Raw genomic sequence first — 15,534 nt, 5'->3', positions numbered from 1 at the left:
CCTGCTGGATACAGACCCTGGTCCATGAAGGTCGTATAGTGTGGGGGTTTACAGATAAACTCATAGCAGTAGTAGGACATGGTGGCTGGGAGGTAGTACTCAGTGTCCCAGATGAAAATAGCAACAAAGCACTGAGAGAAGTGCCCAGCAAAGCTGATGGTCTTATTTCCAGTCGAGGTACTGAACAGCAGCCTAGGAGTAAAAGTGGTTGTAAAAGGTAATTTCCAGGAAGAAGAAATTCCTGAGGAAGAACTACATGGAAGTTTGGAGGTGGGAGTCCAGTAGCATGAGGACAATGATGATCAGATGTCCAGCGATGCTGAATACATAGGAGGAAAGATATGAACATGACAGTCTGAATCTCTGGGATGTCTGTAAGACCCAGCAGGAAGAATTCAGTCAAAGTTTTGTTTGTCATTGCTAACTTTGGTTGTGAAGCTGAGGAAGAGAAAAATCAATGATGAGAAGAGGAACAGAGCTGAGAAATATTGAGGGTGAGCTGCAGAGTTCCCTTGAAATTTGTTCATTGAAATTTGTCAATTCAACCCAAAAAGAACATCTCTTTGTCCTAATCTTACCCTTCACAAATGGCCAACAGACACATGAAAAAGTGCTCAGGATTACTAGTCAGCAGGAAAATGCAAATAAAAACCACAATGAGGTTTTACTCCACCCCAGTTAGAATATCTATCATCCAGAAATCAAAAAATAATAAATGATACAGAGCATGTAGGGAAAAAGCTTCCCTAATCCATTGTTGGCAGGAATGTAAACTAGTGCAACCATTATGGAATATGGTATGCAGATTCCTCAGAAATCTAAAAATAGATCTACCATATGAACCAGCCTCTTAGGAATTTACCCAAACGTAAAGGAAATCATGCTACGAAAGAATTATTTGTACCCCATGTTTATTACAGCTCAGTTCACAATAGCTAAGATAAGGAATCAACCCAGATGTCTATCAGCTGATGAATGGATAAAGAAAATGTGATATATGTACAATGTGAAATACTACTCAACCATAAAAAAGAATGAAATCCTGTCTTTTGCAACAAAGTGCACCTGGAAATAATTATGTTTAGTGAAATAAGTCAGTCTCCAAAAGACAGATACCATGTTTTCTCTGATATATTTTAGTTAATATAAAAATACAAAAAAAGTATATGAATAAAACAGACATCTTGTCATTCGATCTTTGTTTATAAATCCTTGTTTATACTCCTTTGGAACTGTGGTGTTTATACTGTTTACTTGTTGAATATTGTGGTATTGATACATTAAGCCTGTGATTATAGAGTTGATTGGAAGTATGTTTTTGCAAAAATGAAAGATAAAAAATGGATTGAGGGGATTGAATGAAGTAAAGAGGGAGAGAAGTACCGAGTGTACCTATGAAATACATAAAATCTGTTCTTTTAATAAAAATTTTTAAAATATATTTAAAAAAAATCTATCACTTGGGGCCCGTGTTGCATAGCTAGTAAAGCCACCATCTATGATGCCAACATCATATATGGGTTTTGGTTCATATCCTGGCTGTTCCATTTCCAATTAAGCTCTGTACTAATGCTTGGAAAAGCAGCAGGATATGGCTTTAAGTGCTTCGGCATCTGCAACCCATGTGGGATATCCTGATGAAGCACCAGGTTCCTAGATTCACCCTTACCCAAGATTGGCCGTTGCCACCATTAGGAGAGTTAACCAGCAGATGGGAGATCTGTCTCTCTCTGCCTCTCCCCTTCTCTCTGTAATTTTGACTTCCAAATGAATAAATAATCATCGAATCACAAAATGACCGTTTTGTTCCAATACATTACATTTTGGGTACTCTATTAATTAGCTTAGATCAGGGAAATCATATGATATCTGTCTTTTTGTGACTGGCTTGTTTCATTAAGTATAATGGTTCCCAGTTGCATTCATTTTGTTGCAAAAGACAGGATTTCATTTTTTACAGCTGAGTAGTACTCCATAGTATATATTTATCATAATTTCTTTATTCAGTCAATAGTTGATGGACATCTGGATTGATTCTATATCTTACTATTGTGAATTGTGCTGTAAAGAACATGGGGTTACAAATAATTACTTTATTTGCTGATTTATTTTGGTTTGGGAAAAATTCTCAGGAGTGAGGTGGCTGGGTCTTATGGTCTATATTGAGATTTGTGGGGTATCTCCATACTGTCTTTCCACAGTGGCTGCACTGGTTTGCATTCCCACCAACAGTGGATTAGGGTACCTTTTTCCACAGATCTTCACCAGCATTTGTTGTTTGTTGATTTCTGTATGAGACCCATTCTAACTGTACTGAGACAGGTGAAACCTCATTGTCATTTTCATTTGCGTTTCCCTGCTGGCTAGTGATCCTGAGCATTTTTTTCAAGGGTCTTTTAGCCATTTGAATTTAGTCCCTTTGAAAAATTCCTGTTCAAGTCCTTTGCCCATTTCTTAACTGGATTGTTTGCTTTGTTGTTGTTGAATTTCTGGAGATCTTTATAATTTAGGATATTAGCCCCTTAATCAGTTGTGTAGTTTCTAGATATTTTATCCTATTCTGTTTGTTGCCTCTTCACTTTGATGAATGTTTCCTTTGCAGTGCAGAAGCTTCTCAGTTTGATATAATCCTATTTGTCAATTTTGGCTTTGATTGCCTGTGCTTCTGGGGTCTTTTTCATGAAGTCTTTGCCTATGCCAACATGTTGCAGAGTTTCCCCAATGTTCTGTAGTAATTTGATGGGATCAGGTCATACATTCAGGTCTTTGCTCCATTTTGAGTGGATTTTTGTGTAAGGTGTAAAGTAGGGGGCTTATTTCATACTTCTGCATGCAGAGATCCAGTTTTCCCAGCGCCATTTGCTGAAGAGACTGGCATTGATCCAGGGATTGATTTTAGTTCCTTTGTCAAAGATAAGTTGGTTGTACATGTGTGATTGATTTCTGGAGTTTCTATTCTGTTCTGTTTGTCTACACATCAGTTTTTATGCCAGAACCAGGCTATTTTGATTATAACTGTCCTGTAGTATATCTTGACATCTGGTACTGTGATGCCACAAGCTTTGTTTCTGTTGTTTAAGAATACTTTAGCTATTCGGAGCCTCTTGTGTTTCCATTTGAATTTTTAGTATCATTTTTTTAGATCGGAGAGGAGTGTCATTTGTAGTTTATTTGGGATTACATTGAATCTGTAAACTTCTTTCAGTAGTATGGACATTTGATGATATTGATTTTTCTAATCTATGAACAGTTTTTTTTTTCCATTTTTTAATGTCTTCTATTTCTTTCTTTAATGTTTTGTAATTTTCATTGTAGACATCTTTGAGATCCTTTGTTAAATTTATTCCAAGAAGTGCTAGTTTCAGTCTTGGCTGCTCTGTTTCTCATCTAACTTTCTGATAATGCTCCTGGGAAGGCAGTGGAAGATGGATTAGGAGCTTGGGACCCTGCCACCCTTTAGGGAAACAGAGATGGAATTCATGGATCCTTGTTTGGCCTGGCTCAACACTGGCTTTTAAAACCATTTATGAAGTGAATCAGTGAATATCTCTCTTTCTCTCTCTCCCTTCCCTCCCATCAGTATCAGTTTCAAATAAATAAATAAATAAAGGCACCGGCGCCGTGGCTCACTTGGTTGATCCTCTGCCTGCGGTGCTGGCATCCCATATGGGCACTGGTTCTAGTCCCAGTTGCTCCTCTTCCGGTCCGGCTCTCTGCTGTGGCCCAGGAGGGCAGTGGAGGATGGCCCAAGTGCTTGGGCCCCTGCACCTGCATGGGGAAACCAGGAAGAGGCACCTGCTCCTGGCTTTGGATCCGCGCAGCACTGGCGATTGCGGCCATTTGGGGAGTGAACCAACAGAAGGAAGACCTTTCTCTCTGTCTCTCTTCTCACTATCTATAACTTTACCTGTCAAATAAATAAATAAATAAACAAAACATCTTAAAAAAGAAATAGGAGATGGTCTATCAGTGTGTTTTATTGAAAGAATGGTGTAAACAACAGCTACATAAAAATATAGACTGACTTCCCATTTATTGTATAGTATATATAAATGTGTAAATTTTAAAAATGCAAACAAATATAGGTGCCCCTGTTATGAGTAGTTTTTATTTTGTTTGCTAATATGTTTTTAAAAAATTTATTTATTTGGATGGCAGGTTTACAGAGTACGAGGGAGAGACAGAGAAAAAGAGAAATCTACCCACTGGTTCATTCCCCAAATGGCCTCAACAGCTGGGACTTGGCCAAAAGAAAGCCAGAAGCCTGGACTCTATCTGGCCTTCAATGTAGGTGGCAGGGGCCTATGCACTTGAGCCATCTTCCACTACCTTCCCAGGTACATTACCAGGGAACTGGATTGGAAGGAGAGCAGCCAGACTTAGGATCCATGTGCATATGGGAGGCCAGCATAGTAGATTGCAGCTTAACCTGATATACCACAGTGTAAACCCCTGTTTCCAAATATTTTCACCCCATAGAATACCATGGTTTATCTGTTGTCTGCTTTATTTAACAAATTAATGATCTTGTTGCTATGAAGGGAAAAAAGAAAGGAGGGCAAATGCATTTAATAAAAGTACTTGAGAGTAATGGTCATAAACCTTAATTGATTATCATAAGAATAAATCAAAAATGAGTTGCCAAAGAAAAACAAAATTTATAGTAACCTTTTATTTCCAAGCAACTATAATTTCATTTAACAATTCAAGTTGTATAATTGATATGGTTCTCTGAAGTTATGTTTCTTTGAACTTCATTATTTATGTACCTTCAATCAACTTTAAATTCTATTAATTTATATTGAATAAATTGAATTGATTGGTTTTTATCCATGGGTTTTGAGTACTTAATTAGATTTCTATTAATTATAAAGTCCACATTCACTACAGTTTTTTAAAGTCCCATTAATATGTGTTAAAAACTTATGTGAATGATTGGATATGTTACAATTTTATCTAGTGATTGGACAACATACAAATTATCCAATTTTCTTTCAATTTGCAAGTATTTGGATAAAAGAAAAACACTTGTCTAAATATTATATAAACAATCAGAGGGATATATTTGAAAATGTTTAGATCAAATAGAAATGTTAGCAAAACATGTGGAACTAAACAAATGAAAATTTTCTCTTCAAGTTTGACTGTCATCTTCAACAATTACTTCCTGATTTTTATCCTAAATGTTTTTGTTCTCTATATTTAAGATGAAATTAATATTTGTGGAAAATGCACATAATCTTTTAATTCCATTTTCAAAACATTTTGAAGTACCCTCATATACATTTACCAAAGCATATTTACTTTGAAACTATATTTGTTTTCATTATAGGTTGTATGTCAATATTGTGTATTTGAAGCTAATCTTTTAAAGAATAAGAAACAGAATGGTATACATTAATAAATCACTATTGGTATTTAACCAGTTAAAAAAATTTCATAATAAAGTCCCTCTAAGCTTCTTATGTCTGTATATTTTTCTTTCTTTCTCTTGGATAGTGTATATTTATTTTGTTATTAAACTATAATTCTTGGCTGGTGCCGTGGCTCAATAGGCTAATCCTTTGCCTGTGGCACCGGTACACCGGGTTCTAGTCCCGAATGGGGCGCCAGATTCTGTCCTGGTTGCCCCTCCTCCAGGCCAGCTCCCTGCTGTGGCCCGGGAAGGCAGTGGAGGATGGCCCAAGTGCTTGGTCCCTGCACCTCATGGGAGACCAGGATAAACACCTGGCTCCTGCCTTCGGATCAGCGCGGTGCACCGGCCGCAGCAGGCTTGCTGCGGCAGCCATTGGAGGGTGAACCAATGGCAAAAGGAAGACCTTTCTCTCTGTCTCTCTCTCTCACTCACTGTCCACTCTGCCTGTCAAAAAATAAAATAAAATAAACTATAATTCTTTTTCAAATAATGAAGTGTAAATTTATTCTTTTGAGTGAATAGGAAATTCTAATTGTATAACAGAAGTTATTCTGTAATTTTTCCTGGAGTACTACTTCTGTCTGTGAGGTTATATATTTTTTTCTCAACACAGAGTGTTTAATTGAGAGAAATTTGGTAAGTCAGATTCTGATGCATCCAAATATAACTCCAATATTATACTTTAAACAAATGAAATATAAAAATTATTTACATAACTGCAGATTTATCATTAAATAAAAAATGTTCTACAGTATATATCATACTTGTCTGTTGAACAATTGACAGCTAAGTATTAGATCATAAATTGAAGAATCTGTGTGTTATTTACATGGTAACCAAATTTTTTTAATGAAAAATTAGTGATTTAATTTATCAGTATATCAGTATATTCAAGACTGTCCTAGGTGTTGTGGGAACTTTAAGAGGAGAATAATAAAACATATCTACTTTCAAAATGAATTATATAGCTATTGTAAATTGGGCTTAACTTGAAAGTTCTTTCTCAGGCCAGCGCCTTGGCTCACTAGGCTAATCATCCGCCTTGTGGCGCCGGCACACCGGGTTCTAGTCCTGGTCAGGGTGCCGGATTCTGTCCCGGTTGCTCCTCTTCCAGGCCAGCTCTCTGCTGTGGCCCGGGAAGGCAGTGGAGGATGGCCCAAGTGCTTGGGCCCTGCACCCCATGGGAGACCAGGATAAGTACCTGGCTCCTGCCATCGGATCAGAGCGGCGCACCGGCCACAGCATGCCAGCCGCAGCAGCCATTGGGGGGTGAACCAACGGCAAAAGGAAGACCTTTCTCTCTGTCTCTGTCTCTCACTGTCCACTCTGCCTGTCAAAAAAAGAAGAAAAAAGAAAAAAAGAAAGTTCTTTCTCAGTCATAGTATTGTCTGTGTATACAAAGGATGTTGATTTTTGTGTGTTGATTTTATATGCCGCATCTTTACCAAACACTATCAGTTCTTCTTCTTTTTTATTTTATAGATTTTCTTTCTTTCTTTCTTTCTTTCTTTCTTTCTTTCTTTCTTTCTTTCTTTCTTTCTCTCTCTCTCTCTCTCTCTCTCTCTTATTTTTTTTTTGGACAGGCAGAGTGGACAGTGAGAGAGAGAGACAGAGAGAAAGGTCTTCCTTTTGCCGTTGGTTCACCCTCCAATGTCCCCCACAGCTGGTGCACTGCGGCCGGCGCACCGCGCTGATCCAATGGCAGGAGCCAGGTGCTTCTCCTGGTCTCCCATGGGGTGCAGGGCCCAAGCACTTGGGCCATCCTCCACTGCACTCCCAGGGCACAGCAGAGAGCTGGCCTGGAAGAGGGGCAACCGGGATAGAATCCCGTGCCTTGACCGGGACTAGAACCCGGTGTGCCGGCGCCGCAAGGTGGAGGATTAGCCTAGTGAGCCGCGGCGCTGGCCTACACTGTAAGTTCTAATAGTCTTCTAGTAGTCTTTTAGCTCCCCCGTTATGTAGAATCCTGTCATCTACAAACAAGGATAATTTGACTCGCTTTGATTCTTTTTCTTGTCTAATGGTTTTAACTAAAACTTCTAGAATTATTTTGAATAACGATGTTGAAATTGAGCATCTTGCCTGGTTCCAGTCCTTATTGGAAATGCTTCCAACTCTTCCTCATTCAATCTGATGCTGGCTCTGGCTGTGTGTTTGTCATAAATTGCATTGATTGTGTTAAGCAATGTTCCTCTTATATACAATTTGTTTATGGTTTTTTATCATGAAAGGATGTTATGTTTTATAAAATGTTTTCTTTGCATCTGTTGAGATAGTCATGTAGTTTTTATTCCTCAATTTATCAATGTGATATATCACATTTACTTATATGTGTACATTGAACCATCCATACATACCAGGGGTAAATCCCGCTTGGTCTGTATGAAATATTTTTCTGATTTGTTGCTATGTCAATTAGCTGGTATTTTGTTGAGGAATAAACTTAAATACTTTGTAATAAATTTAATCAAGGAGCTGAAAGAGCTCTATGATGAAAATTATAAACATTAAAGAAAGAACTAGAAGAAGACACAAAAACATGGAAAAATCTTCCATGTTTGTGGATTGGAAGAATTAATATCATCAAAATGTCAATACTACAGAAAGCAATTTACAGATTCAAGGAGATCCCAATCAGAATATTCAGAACATTCTTCTCAGATCTAGAAAAAAATGATGCTGAAATTTGTATGTTGACACAAGGCACCCCTGATAGCCAAAACATTCTTAAACAACCCAAGCAAAGATGGAGGCTCCACGATACCAGAATTCAAGAAATACTACAGGAATGTTATAATCAAAATAGCCTGGTACTGGCACAAAAATACATAGAAACCAATGGAACAGTATAGAAGTCCCAGAAATTAATCCACATATCTACAATTAACTTATCTTTGACAAAGAAGCTAAAATCAATCCCTGGAGCAACAACAGTTTCTTCAACAAATGGTGATGGGAAATTGGATCTCTGTGTGCAGAAGTGTGAAACCCTACATTATACCTTATTCAAAAATCAACTCAAAGTGGATTAAGGATCTAAATCCATGTCCTGATATCTTCAAATACTAGAGAAGAACGTTGGAGAAACTCTGCAAGACATTGGTATAGATAAAGACTTCTTGGAAAAGACCCAGAAGCACAAGCAATCAAAGCCAAAATAGGAAGAGCTCCAAGATGGCGGAATAGGGAGGGAGCACACTGATAGTCCGGGAAAAGATAGTTTAATAAAAGTGGAGATACTGTAGTCTCAGGGAAGAGTTAGGGAAAAATCTGCAGAGGAAACTCTTCTGGAACTAGCGGGATACAGTAGCCCTACGTAGAGGGCATTGGTGCCCACGGCTCGGAACCCCAGCCGCCGAGTCTATGCACCAGCACTGGAAAGGGAGAAGAGGGCAAAAACCACAGTAGCCCGAGACACTGGTGGGAAAAGGACAGGAAGAGCCTAGAGCAATGAATGAGGCTAGCCCCCAGGGGGCAGCCGGGACTTGAACTGGTGTCCATGTGGGATGCTGCCACTGCAGGTGGCGGCTTTAGTGCCCATTCAACAGGGCTGGTGCTTGAGAATTTTTTTGTAATGCATTTTTTGGCAGTTGATGTTCCTAAACTGTGTATCTGAGGGACCTAAAGCCTGCATCCTTTGAATTTCTACCTCCAGAACTCTGCTTTGCCTCTGTGCTCCTGTTGTCCTTGCCTTCTGTACCCACTAACAGATAAGCCTCATGCCCGTTTTACATGATTTTCCCTGCTTTTCTGTCTATTGGGAATGCCTTTCTTCTGATTTTCATGAGACTACTTAATAATCTTTATTCAGCCTAAATGTCACCTTAACAAAGATCTTCCATGTCTACTAAATGTAGAGTGAAAAGTAGGGTTGTATTAATCTTTAAAGAAAAAATCCGTGTTCACTAATCATTAGCTACATTTCTCTTAATCATTTTTGTAGTTTTCTATTATATAGATTAGAAGACTTTCTTTCTTGTTCATTGTTCTTTCTTGGCATTTGGTAAATGTTGAATAAGGGGATAACTTAACTTTCATTATAAGAATTATGAATACAGTATTGAAGATTTGAGAAAAGACATAGAAAATAATCTATATAAGTTTTTTTCTAAGATTTATTTGTCTATTTAAAAGACAGGGTTACAGGGAGAAGGAGACACACATACATACACAAAAAGAGAGAGAACCTTCCATCTGCTGGTTCGCTCCCAAAATGACTGCAATGGCCAGGGATAGGCCAGGCCAAAGACAGCAGCCTGGAAATCTAGCCTGGTCTCCCACATGGGTGCAGGGGCCCAAATGCTTGGGCCATCTTCTGCTACTTTGTCAGATGCATTAGCAGGGAAATGGTTTAGAAGTGAGCAGCTAAACGAATTGGTATTCATATGGGATGCCAGAGTTGCAGGCGGTTGTAACCTACTGTCTCAGCGCTGCCCCTCTATTTAGACATTAACCCAGACCATCTATAAAACATATTTGTTATTTTAAAAAAGATTTATTTATTTATTTGAGATGCAGGGTTACAGAGACAGAGGGAAGGATACAGAGAGAAAGCTGGGGGTGGGGAGAGGAAAGAGAGAGAGATATAGAGGGATCTTCCATTTGCTGGTTCATGTCCCATGTGACGCAGTGGCCAGAACTGGGCTGATCTGAATCCAGGAGCCAGGAGCCAGGAGCCATGAGCTTCTTCCAGGTTTCCCACATGGATACAGGTACCCATGTACTTGGGCAATCCTCTGCTGCTTTTGCAGGTGCAATACCAGGGAGCTGGATTGGAAGTGGAGTATCTGGAACTTGAACCAGCACCAATATGAGATGCTGACATTGCAGGTGGCAGCTTAACCTGCTATGCCACAACACTGGCTCCACATTTTTGTCATTTTAATGGTGTTATACTGTAATCAATAATTTGTTTTTATATTATCACTAATAAAAGCAAGCTTTTTGTCTTTTAAATGTAATACTTTGTACTTGTGATTACAAGTTTACAAGCTGGATTGGAAGTGGAGTATCTGGAACTTGAACCAGCACCAATATGAGATGCTGACATTGCAGGTGGCAGCTTAACCTGCTATGCCACAACACTGGCTCCACATTTTTGTCATTTTAATGGTGTTATACTGTAATCAATAATTTGTTTTTATATTATCACTAATAAAAGCAAGCTTTTTTGTCTTTTAAATGTAATACTTTGTACTTGTGATTACAAGTTTACAAGCTGACAAAATACATAATGACACATATATTTTTGTACATCATCTTATATATTTTGACACTAAATTTGATCATAAGCTATGCAGAGCCTGTGGAAACCTGGTGTATCTAGAGTGAACAATTTGACCTTTCCCCAAAAGATGCATCCTTTGATTCTGGCTTTGCTGGAGAAAGCTATGTTACACCTGATAGGAGTATTTTCTTTTAGAATGGAAGCTGGACACACTGGATGTTGGGGTAAGATTGGCAATACCTAACAGAGTTAGAGTGAGGATTTGCCAAACCAAAGAGACTAACCAGAAGAGTTAGAGTAGAGGCTTTGGGATGTGCAGTATTGAATCACCTGGAGACTGAGATCCATCCTGTAGACAATCAGTCTGTCAACCACGTGTGTATAATGAAACCCCAATTAAAACTCTTGACACTGATGTTTCAACATATATATATATATATATATATATATTATTTATTTGACAGGTAGAATTATAGACAGAGAGAGAGAGACAGAGAGAAAGTCTTTCTTCCATTGGTTCACCTTCTAATTGGCTGCTATGGCCAGAGCGGCACTGATCTGAAGCCAGGAGCCAGGTGCTTCCTCCTGGTCTCCCATGGGGGTGCAGGGGCTGTCCTCCACTGCCTTCTTGGACTACAGTGGAGAGCTGGACTGGAAGAGGAGCAGTCTGGACTAGAACCTGAAACCCATATGGGTTGCCATCGCCGCAGGTGGAGGATTAACCAAGTGAGCTGCGACACCGGCCCCTCAACAAATATTCTTTGCTAGTCATACTTCATGTGGCCATATTTCATCAAGGCCAGGAGGGTGATGCTTCCTGAACACAATGGAAGCTTTGCATTTGGATCCTGCCAGGCTCCACCCTGTACATCTCTTCCTTCAGCTGATTTTAACCTGCACCCTTTCCTGTCACGAGCCATAATCCTGACAGTAGCAGCTTTCCATGAGTTCTGTGAATTGCTCCAGTGAATTATTGTCCCTGAGTTGGTTTGATAAGCCTTCTAAACTTGCTGTTGGTGACAGAAATGTCTGCGATTTTGGGAACTGTACTCTCAGACTTTGCAAATCGGCCAACTGTGGCTTGTGATATCATCCTGGGAAAGAAGCTCTCAGTTCTCTTACAGATTTTAATGACGTAAGCTTCGATGGATTGTAGAGAATACCCATTTTTGTGTTTTGTTTCATGGAAGTGCATCAGGGAGTTTAAGATTTGCTTCTTTTTTTTTTTAAGATTTACTTATTTTACTTGAAAGTCACAGTTACACAGAGAGATGATAGGCAGAGAGAGATGGATGTCTTCTTCACTCCCCAGATGGCTGCAACAGCTGGTGCTGAGCCAGTCTGAAGCCATGAGCCAAGAGCTTCTTCCAGGTCTCCCATGTGGGTGCAGAGGCCCAAGGCCATGGGCCATCTTCCACTGCCTTCCTAGGCCATAGGAGAGAGCTGGATCGGAAGTGGAGTAGCCAGATCTCGAACTGGCGTCCATATGGGATGCCGGCACCACAGGCGGCAACCTTACCTGGTATGCCACAGCACCGGCCCCAATATGATTAGCTCATAGTCACAGAATTGTTTTGGTGGCTAAGTCAGGGTTAGCAAACAAATTTATACATCCCAATCTTGTGTATTTCCTATTGTGTGCTGCATTATTTGAAGCAAGACTGACACATGATTGTTTTGATACATTTGATCCCTATTTTAGAAATAATGCTATGATAGACCTTAATTTACAAATGGTTATAATCTCATAGAATTCTACATACAAATGTAAATGTATAATAAAACCTAAATCTTAATTATTAAATTGTCTATGACTAAAATACCTATTTTTTTAATGCAGCTGTAATCGTTATCAAGAGGGTATTGATTTACTTTATGGTTCACTTTGAGATAACCTTTTTAACAATCTGTATGTTAGGTTCTCTATTACAAAATCCAACTGAGTATTTAATTGAATAATAAAGTCATGGGACTCCCATAATATTTTCAGAATCTCATAAACTGAGAGTGGTGAGAAATAAACATTTCTAGTGAGGTTGTGATGACAGCTTTAAGGGGACAAAGCATATCTCAAAAATTCTAAGACAACTAAGCTAGCAATGAATAAGCATTCCTCCTCTTTATATCTGAGTAGTATTCCTGGATAATATATTTTCATCAAAACATCTGATAGATTTTAAACATTGGTGATGTGAAAAGGACACTACTGTTATTTATCAAAATAGTTTTGTAACAGGAAATATCATTTCCAGGTAATTAAATGACATATTATTATCATATTATAATATAAATCAGATACAATTAGGTTAATGAGTTTTGTTAATATATTGCCATAGTACAGCAGTAGAGAGATTCTAAAAGCACAAAGAACTCTGCTCAGATGTAGCCCAAAGATTAAGAAAAGTAAATATGTTTTTCTTGACTTCCTCTCTAGTACAAAACACAATAAATAGTGCATATTTATCCCTAAGTAGATACATTCCACTTAATGTGGGACAGTTTCAGGCTTTATGTTCCAGAACATACTACACCTAAGGGAGTTTTTTTTTAAACTTTTATTTAATGAATATAAATTTCCAAAGTACAGAATATGGATTACAATGGCTTCCCCCCATAATGTCCCTCCCACCCGCAACCCTCCCCTTACCCACTCCCTCTCCCCTTCCATTCACATCAAGATTCATTTTTTATTCTCTTTATATACAGAAGATCAGTTTAGCATACATTAAGTAAAGATTTCAACAGTTTGCTCCCACACAGAAACATAAAGTGAAAAATACTGTTTGAGTACTAGTTATAGCATTAAATCTCAATGTACAGCACACTAAGGACAAAGATCCTACATGAGGAGTAAGTGCACAGTGACTCCTGTTGTTGACTTATCAAATTGACACTCTTGTTTATGGCCTCAGTAATCACCCTAGGCTCTTGTCATGAGCTGCCAAGGCTATGGAAGCCCCCTGAGTTCACTGACTCTGATCATATTTAGACAAGGCCATGGTCAAAGTGGAAGTTCTCTCCTCCCTTCAGAGAAAGGTACCTCCTTCTTTGATGACCCATTCTTTCCACTGGGATCTCACTCGTGGAGATCTTTCATTTAGTTTTTTTTTTTTTTTTTTCCCGAGAGTGTCTTGGCTTTCCATGCCTGAAATACTCTCATGGGCATTTCAGCCGGATCCGCATGCCTTAAGGGCTGATTCTGAGGCCAGAGTGCTGTTAGGACATTTGCCATTCTATGGGTCTGCTGTGTATCTCACTTCCCATGTTGGATCATTCTCTCCCTTTTTGATTTTATCAGCTAGTATTTGCAGACACTATTCTTGTTTATATGATCCCTTTGGTTCTTAGTCCTATCATTACGACCAATTGTGAACAGAAATTGATCACTGGGACTAGTGAGATGGCATTGGTACATGCTACCTCGATGGGATTGAATTCGAATCCCCTGGTATGTTTCTAACTCCACCGTTTGAGGCAAGTCAGCTTGAGCATGTCCCGAATTGCACATCTCTTCCCTCTCTTATTCCCACTCTTATATTTAACAGCGATCACTTTTCAGTTAAGTTTCAGCACTTAAGAAGAATTGTGTATTGATTACAGTATTCAACCAAAAGTATTAAGTAGAACAAACAAAAAAAAATACTAAGAGGGATAACATACCAGATTTCAGGACATACTACAGGGCAGTTGTAATCAAAACAGCATGGTACTGGTACGGAAACAGATGGATAGACCAATGGAACAGAATGGAAACACCAGAAAACAATTCAAACATCTACAGCCAACTTATATTTGATCAAGGATCCAAAACCAATCCCTGGAGTAAGGACAGTCTATTCAATAAATAGTGCTGGGAAAATTGGGTTTCCACGTGCAGAATCATGAAGCAAGACCCCTACCTTTCACCTTACACAAAAATCCACTCAACATGGATTAAAGACTTAAATCTACGACCTGACACCATCAAATTATTAGAGAGCATTGGAAAAACCCTGCAAGATATAGGTACCGACAATGACTTCTTGGAAAACACCCCAGAAGCACAGGCAGTCAAAGCCAAAATTAACATTTGGGATTGCATCAAATTGAGAAGTTTCTGTACTTCAAAAGAAACAGTCAGGAAAGTGAAGAGACAACTGATAGAATGGGAAAATACATTTGCAAACTATGCAACTGATAAAGGGTTGATAACCAGAATCTACAAAGAAATCAAGAAACTCCACAACATCAAAACAAACAACCCACTTAAGAGATGGGCCAAGGACCTCAATAGACATTTTTCAAAATAGGAAATCCAAATGGCCAACAGACACATGAAAAAATGTTCAAGATCACTAGCAATCAGGGAAATGCAAATCAAAACCACAATGAGGTTCCACCTCACCCCAGTGAGAATGGCTCACATTCAGAAATCTACCAACAATAGATGCTGGAGAGGATGTGGGGAAAAAGGGACACTAACCCACTGTTGGTGGGAATGCAAACTGGTTAAGCCACTATGGAAGTCAGTGTGGAGATTCCTCAGAAACCTAAATATAACCCTACCATTCAACGCAGCCATCCCACTCCTTGGAATTTACCCAAAGGAAATGAAATTGGCAAACAAAAAAGCTGTCTGCACATTAATGTTTATTGCAGCTCAATTCACAATAGCTAAGACCTGGAACCAACCCAAATGCCCATCAACAGTAGACTGGAAAAAGAAATTATGGGACATGTACTCTATAGAATACTATACAGCAGTCAAAAACAACGAAACCCAGTCATTTGCAACAAGATGGAGGAATTTGGAAAACATCATGCTGAGTGAATTAAGTCAGTCCCAAAGGGACAAATATCATATGTTCTCCCTGATTGGTGACAACTAACTGAGCACCAAAGGGGAAACTTG

At 38.9% G+C, this 15,534-nt stretch overlaps 1 protein-coding gene across 7 annotated transcripts in view; it reads left to right on the top strand.

Annotated features, from left to right (window-relative positions):
* Positions 1-15,534, top strand: part of CCSER1 (coiled-coil serine rich protein 1) — a 1,459,660-nt gene that overhangs the window by 251,509 nt on the left and 1,192,617 nt on the right. The window lies entirely within an intron of this gene.

Source organism: Oryctolagus cuniculus, chromosome 8 (assembly GCF_964237555.1).
Source record: "Oryctolagus cuniculus chromosome 8, mOryCun1.1, whole genome shotgun sequence".
Lineage (NCBI taxonomy): Eukaryota > Metazoa > Chordata > Mammalia > Lagomorpha > Leporidae > Oryctolagus > Oryctolagus cuniculus.
Note: the sequence above shows the minus strand (reverse complement) of the source record. Positions and strands in the feature narration are given on the sequence as shown.